This window comes from Pristis pectinata, chromosome 33 (assembly GCF_009764475.1).
Source record: "Pristis pectinata isolate sPriPec2 chromosome 33, sPriPec2.1.pri, whole genome shotgun sequence".
Lineage (NCBI taxonomy): Eukaryota > Metazoa > Chordata > Chondrichthyes > Rhinopristiformes > Pristidae > Pristis > Pristis pectinata.
This window is the reverse complement of record NC_067437.1, coordinates 14,940,157-14,956,918: the sequence shown is the minus strand read 5'-3', so window position 1 is coordinate 14,956,918 and position 16,762 is coordinate 14,940,157.

Genomic DNA, 16,762 nt, shown 5'->3' with positions numbered 1-16,762 from the left:
GGAGGAAACCCACGCAGACACAGGGAGAACGTATGAACTCCCTACAGACAGTGGCCGGAATTGAACCTGGGTCACTGGTGCTGTAATAGCGTTACGCTAACCGCTACACTACTGTGCCTGCCTTGTTTGTTTCACAGACACACAGGGATGGGCTGGCTTGTAAAGTTACTCCATTTAAATTGGCCAGCACTTTTCACTCACTCTTCGTGTGCAGCTACCTCTTCTGCTGTCTGACCTGTGACCTGTTTCCACAGTTTTGTACTTTTGTTTCCAAAAGTTTTTTTTGCTTATTAACTTCGAATGGGCATTGACTGTGAGTTCATCATAGAGTCATGGAGAGATGCAGCACAGAAACAGACTCTTCGGCCTGCGGAGTCTGTGTTGACCACCCATTCACATCACATTAATCCCTCTTTTTTAATATTCTTCCCACATTCCCATCAACTCCCCCAGATTCTATCACTCGCCTAAACACCAGGGGCAATGTACAGCGGCCAATTAACCTACTGACCCGCAGGTCTTTTGGAATGTGGGAGGAAACCCACACGGTCACAGGGAGAACGTGCAAAGCTCCACACAGACAGCGGTCGATGTCAGGATCGAACCCACGTCTCTGGCGCTGTGAGGCAGTGGCTCCACCAGCTGCCCATCTCTGAACATGTTCACAAAGAATGGTGGGTGAATATTTGAATGGGAGACAAACGATGGGGCAAAAAACACCCATAATCACCAAGGCCCCATTGCATCCAACGCTGATGACCACTGTCCAGCAAGGATGGCGACGGAGAGATTACAGGGAGTGGGGTTGGAATCCTCCCTGCAATGAGTCTGAGAGAGGCTGGGGTTCCCCATACAGCTGGGAAGATTCATGAAGATATAAAATTAAAAATTGAGGAAAGAGAACATGTTCCACTGGCAGGTGACCAGTGTGTGCTGGGTTAAAATAAATGGTGTTTTATGAACCCTCCACTCTTCTCGCAGTCCTGAGGAAGGGACGCTGACTGGTTTCTCCATCCACAGATACTGCCTGAGTTCTTTCATCACTTGCTGCTTTTGTTTAAAACGAATGGTAAATGAAACAGAGAGATGAGGATATTTTGTGATGAGGAGAGTGCTGACAGAGAGAAGCAGATTTAATACTTTTCCAAAGGATTTAACAATTAAAATGGAACAATTTAACAGGCCGTGAGGAAGAAGTGGAGATATTGGGCAGTTATTTCAAAGACCAAGTGCAGACATGATGGGCTGTGTCCGGCACCAACACAACGTGCCCACAACTTCCTAACCGGTATGTCTTTGAAAAGTGGGAGGAAATCGGAGCACCCGGAGGAAACCCACGCAGGTACAGGGAGAACGTACAAACCTTTAGTTTTGCCTGGTCCACCCATGCAACCTGGGGCTCGCACATCTGTCTGAAAAGCCCAGTGTTGAGCAGGATCAGGATCTTCCATCGAGGGCTGCTGGCCCTAAATTTTGGAAAAAGATAACAATGAGGCCATTTGTAGTGGGAATGTTTGAATCCCAGCCCAGTGCAGGTGGAGAGTGGAGTATTCTCTCACCCCAGTGAACAGAACAGCTCTTTCCTTGCAACGTTAACACAAACCTGAGCTTACAGTGATTCCAGGTTGTGTCAGGGCCCTGTTGGAAGCAGAGTCTGCCTCTTGCCGAGGTGTAATGGGGGGATGAGGGAAGCAGTAACGATACAACAAAACACCTTTGGTAGAGTTTCAGGCTTTGAAGTGATTGGTGCAGCTCAGGATTCTGTGTGTGGCAGGTGAAACTACAGCGATAACCCCCAATCTCTCGGCTGCATGTCATGTGTGAATGCTGCTTTGTCACAGTGACTGTAGCTCACATTGACACATGGCTGGCCTTCACTCAGATATTGGTCAAGTTGTGATCTCACAGTCTACCAAGGACAGGTGGGAAATGCTTCACAATCTTGGATATTTTCCTATCAACCACCTTCTGAGACAGATTCCTCCCAAGGCCTTGGAGAGGCTTCAGAGAGATTTACCAGAACCTGCAGAGAATTTTCCAGGGATGTTCACCTTGCAGCACAGTAGGTTCAAGGGAAATTTAATTAAAGCATCCCAAATAGTGGGGTGGCTTGACAGAAGAAATTGAGAGAAATTATTTCCAACAGCAGGAGACAGGATAATAGGGAGATGAGATAATTGGCAAAGTTTCCGGGGGGAGCTGGAGAGGTTTTTTGACTGAGTTATAATTTGGAGTGAGCTGCCTGAAAAAGAAGGCCTGATAATTCAGAAAGAAATACGGCAGTAACAGGCCCTTCAGCCCATCGTGACCAGGTCAATCATCAAGTACCTATCTACACTAATCCCATTTACCATTGTCTGTAGCCTCCATGCCTTGATATTTCAAGTGTTCATCTCGATACTTCTTGAAATGTTCTAAGAGTCTCTGCCTCCAAACCTACTCAGGCAGTGTGTCCCAGATTCCAATGATCCCCTGGGTGAAAAAGCTCTACCTCATCTCCTCTAAGCCTCTTACCTAAACTTCTGAACTCTCGTTTTTGGATAGCCCCGCTGTGGGGAAAAGTTTCCTGCTACCTCCCCTGTTCATGCCCCTCATAATTTTGTACACCTCCATTGTCCCCCCTCAGCCTCTTCTGCTCCAAGGAAAACAAACCCAACCAGGGTGGCAGTCTCCCATAACTGAAGCACTCCATCCTGGTGGATCTCATCTGAACGCTCTCCAGTGCAATCACATGCTTCCTGTAGTGTGGTGACCAAACTGCATCCTGTACCCCACTGGTGGCCTAACCACTGCTTTGTAAAGTTGTAGCACGATCTCCCGACTCTTCTGTTCTGGGCCCCAGCTCATGAAGACTGGTATCCCATATGCCTTCTTCACCACCTGTGCTGCCACCTTCAGGGATCCTTGGATGTACACTAAGGTCCCTCTGTTGCTCAATATTCCCTCGGGCTGTACCGTTCATTGTGATATCCTACCCTCATTCGTCCTCCCAAACTGCATTGCCTCACACTCGGGATTAAATTCCATCCGCTGTTACTCTGCCCAGTTTACCAGCTGATCAGTATCATCCTGTAGCCTTCAAGTATCCTCACTATCAACATCACTAGCAATTTTCATGTCATCTGCAAACTTACTAATTAAACACTCCACGTACATACCCAAATCATTAGTGACAGTAAGTGTGCCAGCACCGATCACAGTGGTACACTGCTGGTCACAGGCTTCCAACTACAAGAAGAACCTGCAACCTCATCCTCTGCCTCCTATCACTGAATCAACTATGGATATAATTTGCTGATATGCCCTGGATCCCATGGACCAGTTTCCCACAAAGGATCTTGTCAAAGGCCTTATTAACGTCCGTGTGGCCTACAGTGACCACATTGCCCTCATCACTACATTTTGATTGCCCACCAGAAGGTGCGTCCACCACCTTGTTCTTTAAGCTGGCTGTCTCCTGCCTGTTTTGATTTACTCACAACCATGATATTGATATTACAGTCTCTTTTGGCTTGATGGGGCAGCACAGTGGGGCAACTAGCAGAGTCACTGCCTCACAGCTCCACCGACCTGGGTTCAATCCTGACCTCCGGTGGACCTTCGTGTGGAGTTTGCACGTTCTCTCTGTGGCAGAAAAAGGAGTTACTCAGCATGTTTGCACACACTCACTCGAAGATGTATCTCCACATGTATGCACACACGCACGGAAAGATGTATAAGGATCTCAACATCTCTACACACACATGTATTGCCTGTGACAATAAATGAGGTGAGACATGCATAGGTACCACCCAACATGTAAGCATACATGGGCATATATGGGGATCACTCAACATGTATGCACACACTCACATGTATGTATAAGGGTCTCTCAGCATGTACAGTATGCGCACACACACACACACAGGTATATGCATAGATACCACTCAACACACACACACGTGTGCTAGCAGGTGTGTAACACACCCCCACCACGGGAGCAGGTGATCGAGCTGCCGGCTGCCCCACACCCCCCAGTGTCTGGGCTGCAGCTCTCTCGGGGGGTGCCTGAGCCCTCGCCTCAGTCCCGCTGATCAAATAGTGAAACCAGAGCGAGGCCATGTGGCCCATCAAACCCTTGGGAGATGTGTCTGGATCACCCCATTCCCACTCTGCACATTCCCCTTTCCCAAATGTCCACGCTGAATCTCCTCCCACCACGCCCACCCCCCCTCCCCCAGGTATCAGCCCCACCACTCTCACCTGGGACAGACCCCTCTCCCCTGCCCCTCACTGCTGACTGTCGATCTGCGTCCTTCACTGACCCCAGCACCCCACGGGATGGTCCTACCTTCTCAAGGTTTCCAAAACTTTAACACCGGAAAAGCAGCTCCCAAACCATCAAATCACAGGAGGAAGCTGTTCGGCCTATCTCCTTCCTGCTGGTGCAGGGCCACAATCCCACCAGTCCTATTTCCCTTATAGGCCTGCAAGTTATTGTCCCTAAGTTCCAGCTCCCTGGAAGCCCCGACTCTCTCTGCATCACTTCCACAGCCATAACTTAAATAATAAACTGGGTTTTCTTTTTTTTTTGGGATGTGTCGTCAATGGTGAGGCCAACATTTATTAGCCATCCTTAATTGCTCAAGGAAGTTGTGGTCAGCTTCTGTCTTGAACCAGTACAGTCCTTCTGGTAAAGGTGTCCCATGGTGTGGTTGGACTTAGACCCGGATATGATGAATTTCATATTTGCCAATCAGAATGGTGTGTGACGTCGAGGGGAACCTGCAGGTGGTGGCGTTCCATGCCCCTACTGCCATCATCCTTCATAATAAAGGAGGCGAGGCCTCGTCGACGATTGAAAGGCTTTAGGGAGTCGCTCACAACAGGATACCCAGCTCCAGTTGAGTTTCTGGTCAATGGTTTTCCCCAGGGTGTTGACGGTGGGGGATCTCAGTGATGGCAATGGTACTGAATGTCAAGGGTAGGGGGTTCGATTCTCTCTTGTTGGAGGTAGTCATTGGCTGGCGCTTTCATGGCATGGAAGTTACCTGTCGCTACTTCATGGGCAAATGTTACAGTTCCCTCTCACCTCCCATGTGACAAAGTCGAGTTTATTGTCATGTGCACAAGTACCTGTCTGCACAGGTGCAATGAAAAGCTTACTTGCAGCAACATCACAGGCACAGAGCATCAGATAAGCAGCATTCACAAGAAAAACATAAATTATACACAATTTTTACAAGAACACAATTAGAACAAAAAAAATCCATTGTAGCGCAAAGTGACCAAAGTAGTCAGAGTGTTGCTGTACTGAGATAATGATCAGGGTTGTGCAGTTTGGTTCAAGAACCGAATGGTTGAAGGGGTGGCTGTCCTTGAACCTGGTGGTGTGGGACTTCAGGCTTCTGTACCTTCCGCCCAATGGCAGCTGTGAGAAGTTGGCATGGCCCGGATGGTGGGGATCTTTGAAGATGGAGGTTGCCTTTTTGAGGCAGTGCCTCTTGTAGACACTACCGATGGTGGGGAGGGATGTGCCCGTGATGTATTTGGCGGAGTCCAGTACTCTCTGCAGCTTCTTACAATCCTGCACATTCGAATTGCTGTACCAGACCATGATGCACCAATGACACAGACCGGACGAAACAATCAGAAGCAGGAGCTTAAAGACTCAACATGTGGAGCAGTTAAGTGCTCTGTCTTGCAAATAAACTGCTGCCTCTTACATGTCGTTGTTACACCATTACAAAGCAGACATACTACGTGATTCTCCGACAAGTTCACAGTGCATTTACAGTCCATATTCTACAATACTACATATACGTATTGCAATGACTAACTCTGTTAGTCACTGTTAAATTAGTTTATATTTTTGGATGCAATTTTAGGCATTAGGTCAACAGCTCACTAATAAGTATAATACCAAGCATTTGTCCAGCATTACATAAAATCCTGGTTGAAGAGGTAGAGTTTAGGGATTATTTTCGAAGAGAGTGGGGTGAGGATTGGAGATGTTTAAGCAGCAAATCCCAGATGCTGGGCCCCGGGCAGAGAGGCACAGCTCTCGATAGTGAGGGAAGGAGATGACAGGTAAGGCTGGATGGAGGAGCACACGGGGATGGGGAGGGATCGGACATGGATTTGAATGCACGCATCCCTTAGGAAGAAAACAAGAGTTAAATTCACAGTGTAATCTCAAACCGGCAACCTTTCTGTCCCAATTAATTTGCTTCTGTAGATGAATGAGTTTTCATCGGCTCAGCTCTCTGCGATGAGTGGACCTCACCCACCTGCATTGCTCTTGACTGCACATTAATGTACATCATTTCTGTTCTCCAGATTGTGCTTCAGTTCACCGGCCCCACATTTCAATGAATCAGTCTTTTATCTGGACCTCGTAACTCACAGAGGCTTTGTTTGTTAGAGAACGTGGGCAGGCAGCGCCCACCCTAAACATTCATCCCCACCACCACCAATACATGTCTCTCCCTCTCGCTCTCCCTCCACTTCCCAGCTTAAAGCTTACCTTTCGACTATCTACGATCTCCACTGCAGTTACTCACCCAGGCAGCTCCCACAGCACCTGGAAGGCACACACAGCAGGCACAGTAGTGTAGCGGTTAGCGTAACGCTTTACAGCACCAGCGACCCAGGTTCAATTCTGGCCACTGTCTATAAGGAGTTTATACATTCTTCCCGTGTCTGTGGGGGTTTCCTCGGGGTGCTCCGGTTTCCTCCCACATTCCAAAGACGTACGGGTTAGGAAGTTGTGGGCATGCTATGTTGACGCCGGTAGTGTGGCGACACCTGCGGGCTGCCCCCAGGACACTCCATGCAAAGAGATTCATTTCACTGTGTGTTTTGATGTACATGTGACTAATAAAGATCTTATCTTATCTCCCAAACCCACACCCCACCCCCCCCCAACCACATGGAAGGGAAAGGGCTGTGGGTCATTGAGAACAACACCACCTGCAGATTCTGCGTCAAGTTACACACCATCCTCACTGGCGATACAATCCGTCTGGATTGCTGGACCTGCCTCCCCAACAGCACCGTGGGAGCACCTTCACCACAAGGGCTGCAGATGTTGAGGAAGGGAGATCACCACCACCTCCTCCTGGGCAGCCAGGAGTGGATCTCACCAGGGGCCCCGCGTCCTGAAGAATGAGTTGAAGAAGGTGACAGCATTAACCCTCTGCAGTCCAGTCTCATTCTTTCTCCCATTTCACTTCTCACAGAGAGATACAGCACAGAAACAGGCCCTTCAGCCCATCGAGTCCATGCCAACCATCAACAACCCATCTGCACTAACACTACACTGGTCCCATTTTACTCTCCCATCAACTCCCCCTGGCTTCTACCCCTCACCTATGCACTAGGGGGCAATTAACCCACCAACCTGCACATCTTTGGGATGTGGGAGAAAACCGGAGTGCCAGGAGGAAACCCACGCAGTCACAGGGAAAACGTGTAGAGCACCCAAGGTCAGGATCGAACTGTGAGGCAGCGGTTCTACCGGCTGTACCACTGGGTCCCACCTGTCCCAAGTGTGGAGTCGGTGAATCTCAGTGCAAAATAATTGCTAACAGGGATGACACAGCAGCAACACTGCCTTGGGGACACAGTGTAACGCAGCAGAGCCCATTGATTTCACAAACAGCCTTGAGCAACACTATTCTTTGAATGTATTTATCATTCAGGAGCTGCAGAGGAAGTGCCAAGGTTATTGTTGCAAAATCTACATCAGAAGAAGCTGGAAAGAAAGAATCAGTGAGTCATTGTTGTTACATCTCTAACGTGAAGGTTTCTATGTTGCTGGACAAAGGGAGATCTCTGAATGGGCCCCTCTTGTTGCTAAGGCAGTCAGAGGCGAGGTGCTCCAGGTATGGGAACATTAGGAATGGTTGGGCCTGATGGAACACCAACAGCTCAGCTTCTGTGTGTGTCCGAGATAAGATGAGCAGCAGGAACCCACACACCCAACTCCCTACTCCACTCTGGAGTCACCACTGCACCCCAAAGATGGAGGCGAGGGTCAGGATGCACTTCCCACCTGACCCCAGCCTCACCTCTGAGGGGAGGTTGTGATGTTTCATGTTTGAATGGGATTGCCCACTCCGTGGAAGAGGTGCATCTCAGTTATTTTACTTTATTTTAATCGTTGGCTAGTATTTTACAGTGTTTTTGTTTAGTGAACTAAATATATTGCAAAGGTTCCTAAATCTTTCTGCCTTCAAAAATCCAGCTGCCAGAAGTTTGTCAGTACATTCTGGGGGATGGGGGAGTGTGCGGGGCCTCAGGATACACCACCTGAGGTCTTACACCATCCGGACATCCCACCCCTTGTGGGTTCAGCTGGTTCCATCTCCCAAATGTAGGAGAGGTAAGTCTGATCGGGGGACACTCCAGGTGACCTGTCTGGTCAGTGGATAGGTCTAGAACTTCCAGTGAATTGGGGAGGTTTTATCTTATCACAGCCAGGATAAAGGGGAAGGAAAGGGTACAATTAAAACAGGAAACGGTTAACTCAGCTTCTTTCACCACAGGCGCTGCCTGAGTTGCCGAGTGTTTCCAGCATTTTCTGTTTTACTGCTGGGAGATCTCCCAGACTTTTCCTCCACTGCTGGGATCTCTGGTGTGTGGCTGAGGAGTTAGAGTGGGGCCTCGGTTTTCTGTCCAATGTGGTTGCCCTGACAATGCGGCACCCCCACAGTACGCCAGCAGCAGTGAACCAACCAGATCCAGAGTTTGGGAGCCACTGGTGGTGACGGCAGAGAGTCCCACAGAGAGCAAAGGGATTCGATGTTTCAGTGATGCAGGGGAAGTTCAAGGAGCGAAGGGAAGCAATGTGCTCCAGCATCGGCACGTTGGTGACCAGAGCAAGGGGCACCACAGGCCACCGGGATCGGAGGGAGAAATTGAAACGTAACAGTGATAAATCTGACTAAACAGAGGCTGTGACAGACAGAGAAAATGAGAGGGGTTGGGGAGGAGGGTGGAGAGAGAGAGGGGGAGGGGTGAGGAAGAGGGGGTGGGGTGAGAGAGAGAGGGGTGGAGGGAGAGGGTGGGAAGAGAGAGTGGGTGAGGGGAGAGAGAGGAGAGAGAGAAAGGGGTGGGGAGAGAGGAGGGGGAGAGAGAGATCCTGCAACAGGTGTTGAGAAAAATATGGGCTATCAAGGGATAAGCTTTGTCATGTTTGCTGTTGACCATCCGTGACTACACGGTGCACACGGGGGATCTGCTGACAGCCTTACGCTTTTCTTCATCTCGGGGAAGTGTCAGGCAGTGAACCACTCTCCAGTTGTGAGATAGAACGCAGAACAGGACAGCACAGGAACAGACCCTTCAGTCCACCATGTTTTGTCAAACTATTCAATTAGTAATCAAATGCCCATCCAAACTAATCCCTTCTGCCTACTCAATGTCCATATCCCTCTATTTCCTGCACATTCATGGGCCTATCTAAGAGCCTCGACCCCATCGTGTCAGCCTCCACCACCAACCTCCCACACCACCCACACATCTCCTCTGAACTTTACCCCCTCTCACCTTAAATGCATGCCCTCTGGTATGAGACATTTCAACCCTGGGAAAAAGATACTGGCTGTCTACTCTATCTATGCCTCTCATTATCTCATACATATCAGATCTTCTGCCAGCCTCTGCCGCTCCAGGGAAAACAACCCAAGTTTGTCCGACCTCTCCTTATAGCACATCTAATCCAGGCAGCATCCTGGTAAACCTCTTCTGCACCCTCTCCAAAGCCTCCACATCCTTCCTATAATGGGGCAACCAGAATTTCATGCAATACTCCAGATTCTCTAACTAGAATTTTATAAAGCTGCAACATAACTTCCTGACTCTTGAATTCAGTTCCTCAACTAATAAAGGCAAGCATGCCATACATTTTCTTTACCACCCTATCAACCTGCGTAGCCACTTTCAGGGAGCTATGAACTTGGATGCCAAGATCCCTCTGTACACCAACATTGTTAAGAGTCTTGCCATTAACAGTGTACTGTCCCTTTACATTTGGTCTTCCAAAGTGCAACACTTCATATTTGTCCAGGTAAAACTCCATCTGCCATTTCTCCACCCATATCTGCAACTGATCTACATCCCATTCTATCCTCTGGCAGTTTTCTATGCTAACCACACCACCACTAACCTTCATATCGTCTGCAAACTTACTAACCCACCCATCTACGTTTCCATCCAGCTCATTTCTATATATCACAAACAGCAGAGGTTCTAGTAAGTATCCCTGCAAAACATTGGTCACAGACCTCCAGCCAGAATAAGTCCCATCGACCACTACGCTGTCTTCTATGGGCAAACCAATTCTCAATCCACAAGGCCAAGTGACCGTGGATCTCATGCACCTTAATCTTCTGGATGAGCCTCCCATGAAGGAGCTTGTCAAACACCTTACTAAAATCCATGTAGACATCCTTCGTCACCTCCTCGAAAAACTCAAATCAAGTGGATAAGACACGACCTGCCCCACACAATGCCATGCTGACTGTCTCTAATTAGGCCATGGTAACCTCCCTACCACTGACATGAGACTCACTGGTCTATAGTGTCCAGGAGTATCCCCATTTCCCCTCTTGAATAATGGAACAACATTATCTACTCGCCAGTCCTTTGGGACCTTGCCTGTGGCTAGAGAAGACATGAAGATCTTGGTCAAGGCCTAGATCTTGGGAGGGAGGGCTCGATGCTGGGTTAATGAAATAATGCAAATGCACCCTCCCCCCATTCCCCAGTGAACCCCTCCCCATTCCCCTGTGAACCCCTCCCTCCGTTCCCCAGTGAACCCCTCCCTGTTCCCCAGTAAACCCCTCCCCATTCCCCAATGAACCCCTCCCCATTCCCCAGTGAACCCCTCCCCATTCCCCAGTGAATCCCTCCCCCGTTCTTCAGTGAACCCCTCCATCGTTCCCCAGTGAACCCCTCCCCGTTCTCCAGTGAACCCCTCCATTGTTCCCCAGTGAACCCCTCCCCCATTCTCCAGTGAACCCTTCCATCGTTCCCCAGTGAACCCCTCCCCGTTCCCCAGTGAACCCCTCTCCATTCTCCAGTGAACCCTTCCCCGTTCCCTAGTTAACTCCTCCTTGTTCCCCACTGAACCCCTCCCCTTTTCCCAAATGAACCCCTCCCCATTCTCCAGTGAACCCCTCCATCATTCCCCAGTGAACCCCTACCACCGTTCTCCAGTGAACCCCTCCCCATTCCCCAGTGAACCCCTCCCTGTTCCCCAGTGAACCCCTCCCCATTCTCCAGTGAACCCCTCCCCATTCCCCAGTGAACCCCTCCCCCGTTCTCCAGTGAACCTCTCCATCGTTCCCCAGTGAACCCCTCCCACTGTCTGTAGTATTTCACAACCCTGGTGCAGAGGTTCCCGACCTGATTCCCAGGATGAGCAACAGCCGAGGTCACCGACCACCGCCCATGAGCTCAGATGTATCTATCAGAGAGCCATGAGGGAGCTCGGCTCTGATCTCAGGGAACATCTGAACAGGCATTGTCCGGCCTGCTCCCAATCCCATCCCAAGCACAGCCGTTTCCTGGAAATAATTATGGGTGTAAAATTTGCCACAAGCGAGCCGCACAGAATCCTAGTGCAGATGTCGACCAGGTACCTGAGGGTGACCTTCAGTAGTTGCCATACAGGGCGCACATGTAGGGGACAGTGTGGTCGGAGCTTTCTCTGGTATAGAGGCGATGTCTCCCTCCACACAACCAGCCCTGCTCTGCCAGAGAACTCCAAGCCACTTGGGCCAATAAATCCCCACAAGTTGACCTCTGACCCTGCCTGTTGGGAGCCTGGGTCCGAAAAGTTCCCCTGACCTGACCCCTGACTGCAGTGCCCTGTGCCCGGTGTCGGAGGTTGCTGGTGGGAGAGGCCAGAGTCTCCTCGTCTGATGCTGGGGGCTCTGAGGCAGAGCATCCGACCACGGGATCTGGGAGCCTTGCATCCACCTCTCGGGCACGTTGCTGCAGCAGGTAGTGCTGCTGCCTCATTGCTCCAGAGACCCGGCTCCCATCTGACATGTCTGTGTGGAGTTTGCACCTTCTCCGTGACCGCGTTGGTTTCCTCCGGGTTCCCCAGTCTCCTCCCACGTCCCAAAGACTTGCGGGCTGGCCACTGTGAATTGCCCCTGGTGTGTAGGTAAGGGGTGGAATGTGGGGGGAGTTGGGGGGAAACGTGGAGAGAATTGGTTACAGGGGAATGGGACTGATGGGATTACTCTGAGAACTGGCATAGACTCAATGGGCTGAATGGCTCCTGAAAATGAAAAGCAACCTGGGATGTGTTGGCAGCAGCCTGGCCCCCTCCATCCCAGATGGTCCGGACATAACCGGCCACCTCGGGGAGCGGTACCTGGGCAGATGAACGGAGACGTCTTCCTTCTGGGGGCTCAGACACAACCACTGGCAGCTCAGCCCAGGGTGGGGGTCACTGCCCTTCCCTCAGGGTCAGAAGGTCACAGGTCCAAGGCCCATGCTGGAACCTTGAGCACGGGGCTAGGGGACCCTCCCAGTTTTTGGTGGGATCTGGGTGTTGCTGAGGTTCCCTGTCCAACCCACCTCTGACCCTCGAACTCAGTAGATGCCTGGGCCAACTAAGAGACAACCTCATTGGTGGGGGTGGCCACATCGTCCTGACTGGGTCAGGGTGGTTAGCGTAATGCTATTACAGCACCAGTGACCTGGGTTCAATTCCGGCCACTGTCTGTAGCGAGTTTGTGCGTTCTCCCCATGTCTGCGTGGGTTTTTCCTGGGTGCTCCGGTTTCCTCCCACATTCCAAAGACGTCCGGGTTAGGAAGTTGTGGGCATGCTATGTTGGCGCGGAATCGTGGCGACACTTGTGGGCTGCCCCCAGAACACTCTACGCAAAAAGATGTATTTCACTGTGTGTTTCGGTGTACATGTGACTAATGAAGACGTCTATCTATCTTCCAGCGCATCAAAGTACTGTAGATGCTGCAAATCCAAAATAAAAACAGAACTTCTTGGAAACAGCCAACAGGCCAGGCAGATTCAACATTCAGATCCATTCGTTCAGTCGGCTTCAGATAGAAGACAGTTGCCAGCTCACTGAAGGGACATTCCCGGGATGCTCTGTGTGATTGTGTTGCCCCACTGGTTTAGTCTCTCAAACCAAGGAAAAGCTTGGTTTTATTATAATCCAAAAATGTTCAAAAGATGCTGGAAACCTGAAATAAACTGAAAATGCTGGAAACACACAGCAGGTCCTGCAGCGTCTGTGGGGAGAGAAACACAATCAATGCTGCAGCTTGTTGTCATCCATGGAGGCTGTCTGAGCGTTTCCTGCTTCTATTGCAGATTTCCTCTCCTAACAGGACTGGAGGGCTTGTGTAATAAGGAGAGGCTGGATAGGCTGGGACTGTTTTCCCTGCGGTGTAGGAGGCTGAGGGGTGACCTTATGGAGGTTTATAAAATCATGAGGGGCATGGATAAGGCAGATGGCCACAGTCTTTTTCCCAGGGTAGGAGAGTCTAAAACTAGGGGGCACAGGTTTAAGGTGAGAGAGGAAAGATTTAAAGGTTCTAAGGCGTAAGTTTTTTCACGCAGGCGGTGTTTTTATGGAACAAACTGCCAGAGGAAGTTGTTGAGGCAGGTACAATTACAAAGTATAAGAGACATTTAGACAGGCATGTGGATAGGAGATGTTCAGAGGGATATGGGCCAGACACAGGCAAATGGCATAGCATAGATAGGCATCTTGGTCATCACGGACAAGTTGGGCCGAAGGGCCTGTTTCCGTGCTGTATAACTCTCTGACTCTTCAAAGGACCAGGTGTGTTTTGTGCGCTCACCTTTACCTGGGACGTTTTAAAGGCAGGTTATTTAACATGCTCGGCTGCCGAGGGGGGATTTGAACTCTGCGGACTGCGCAGCACAGTGATGCCTCTCCACTGCACTTGCACAGTGAGCATCAGAATCAAAGTCCCTTCTGATGGAAAGGAAGGAGATTAAATTCACTTGAGACCAGCTCTAAAAATACTCCTCAGGGCAGGAATGACATAGGGCACTGGTAAATAATTGATGGCCAATTAATGAATGGTTCAGTGGAACGGAGGCTGGCAGGGGAGCAGGTACTTACAATGTCCTCAGAGAGCAGAGTTGCGTGGGTGGTAGGATTCCACTCTGGGACGTCCCTGTGTGAGCTCTGCCCTCCTGGATGTGGTGCCCAGAGAGGCCATGAGCTTTGTGTGGACAAAGTTTTCTCTTCCGAGCAGTAACACAGAACTCAAGAGCAAGGGGCAGCTTCCCGGATGTTTGATGAAGTCCTGATGAAGGGTCTCGGCCCGAAATGTCGACTGTTCATTTCCCTCCATGGATGCTGCCTGACCTGCTGAGTTCCTCCAGCACTTTGTGTGTGTTGCTCCAGATTCCAGCAACTGCAGAATCTCTTGTGGCTCCGGATATTTTGTAGTGACCTTTGAAGCAAGCAGAATTGTTGATGTGTTTCTAGGGCTCAAGGTGTGAGTGGAGAGACGCTGTACACTCTAAGATAGAATAAACAGATCTGATGCTGTCCTCTGGGTAATAATCATCTCATTGCAGAGCTCCTGATTTTTTATTAAATCTTTGATCCCTTTTTTTTAAAAATCCAAATGCAGGTCAATTTTAAAAAGATAATTTTGGGCATTTTCACATGTACACTATTTAGTGTGGGAGCTGGGGGGAGTATTCCAGCAGCATTTAATGCTCAGTATCCCTGCTCCGTAGAATGATACAGGAGGCCGTTCAGCCTATTGCACGTGTTCTGCCTTCTTGCTGCAGCTCTTGGATTAATCCCACAAAGCCCTCTCCCCGTGGTCCTACAAACTTCCCTCCTGTAAATATTTATTCACCAATCACCTTCTGGTCAATCTGCTTCCTCTCTCCTTCCAGGCAGCACCTTCCCCGTCACAACACTCAGTGCATGAACATGTCATTCCTCAAAGTCACCAGCAGTTCCTTATTAACCACTTCAGCTTCTCCTTATCTGTCTGCACCGCTGACACCAGGGACCATTCCCTGCCCACTTCACCCACCAGGTGTGAATGGTTTGCAGGGACGGATCCCAGAGAGGATGGCAGGATTTGTTGTTAATGGTACTGTGATGAATTTTGAGTGTCCGGGGGTTGGCTGAATTTCTCTCGTGCAAGTACATGTCGTGTATTGAACCAAGGGATCACCTTACAGCCAGTGGTGCCAACTGACACTTAAGCTGACACCTGAGGTGGGAGAGTACAACCGTCAGAAGAGGTCAGTTGGTTGAACATCACACCCAACTGTTCCCTCTGAGAGGCTTTCCAAATCTGCAGTATTGTATTTTGTGGCAAAAATCTGAGGTAATGGTATGGCTGCCTTCGCAAATCGCAGTGACGCACTGCCTTCGCAAATCGGGCAGTGATGCACTATACATTGCAAATCTGCAGTGACGCACTGCCTTCGCAAATCCTGCAGTGACGCACTGGCCTTCGCAAATCTGCAGTGATGCACTATCATTGCAATCATGCAGTGACCGCACTGCATTCGCCAAAACTCCTGCAGTGATGCACTATCATTGCAATCTGCAGTGACGCACTGCCTTCGCAAATCTGCAGTGACGCACTGCCTTCGCAAATCTGCAGTGATTGCCTATTCATTGCAGCAAATCTGCAGTGACGCACTGCCTTCCGAAATCTGCAGTGATGCGACTATCATTGCAAATCTGCAGGTGGACGCACTGCCTTTCGCAAATCTGCAGTGGATCGCACTATCATTGCAAATCTGCAGTGACGCACTGCCTTCGCAAATCTGCAGTGATGCACTATCATTGCAAATCTGCAGTGACGCACTGCCTTCGCAAATCTGCAGTGACGCACTGCCTTCGCAAATCTGCAGTGATGCACTATCATTGCAAATCTGCAGTGACGCACTGCCTTCGCAAATCTGCAGTGATGCACTATCATTGCAAATCTGCAGTGACGCACTGCCTTCGCAAATCTGCAGTGACGCACTATCATTGCAAATCTGCAGTGACGCACTGCCTTCGCAAATCTGCAGTGATGCACTATCATTGCAAATCTGCAGTGACGCACTGCCTTCGCAAATCTGCAGTGACGCACTGCCTTCGCAAATCTGCAGTGATGCACTATCATTGCAAATCTGCAGTGACGCACTGCCTTCGCAAATCTGCAGTGATGCACTATCATTGCAAATCTGCAGTGACGCACTGCCTTCGCAAATCTGCAGTGACGCACTGCCTTCGCAAATCTGCAGTGATGCACTATCATTGCAAATCTGCAGTGACGCACTGCCTTCGCAAATCTGCAGTGATGCACTATCATTGCAAATCTGCAGTGACGCACTGCCTTCGCAAATCTGCAGTGACGCACTATCATTGCAAATCTGCAGTGACGCACTGCCTTCGCAAATCTGCAGTGACGCACTGCCTTCGCAAATCTGCAGTGATGCACTATCATTGCAAATCTGCAGTGACGCACTGCCTTCGCAAATCTGCAGTGATGCACTATCATTGCAAATCTGCAGTGACGCACTGCCTTCGCAAATCTGCAGTGATGCACTATCATTGCAAATCTGCAGTGACGCACTGCCTTCGCAAATCTGCAGTGATGCACTATCATTGCAAATCTGCAGTGACGCACTGCCTTCGCAAATCTGCAGTGATGCACTATCATTGCAAATCTGCAGTGACGCACTGCCTTCGCAAATCTGCAGTGACGCACTGCCTTCGCAAATCTGCAGTGATGCACT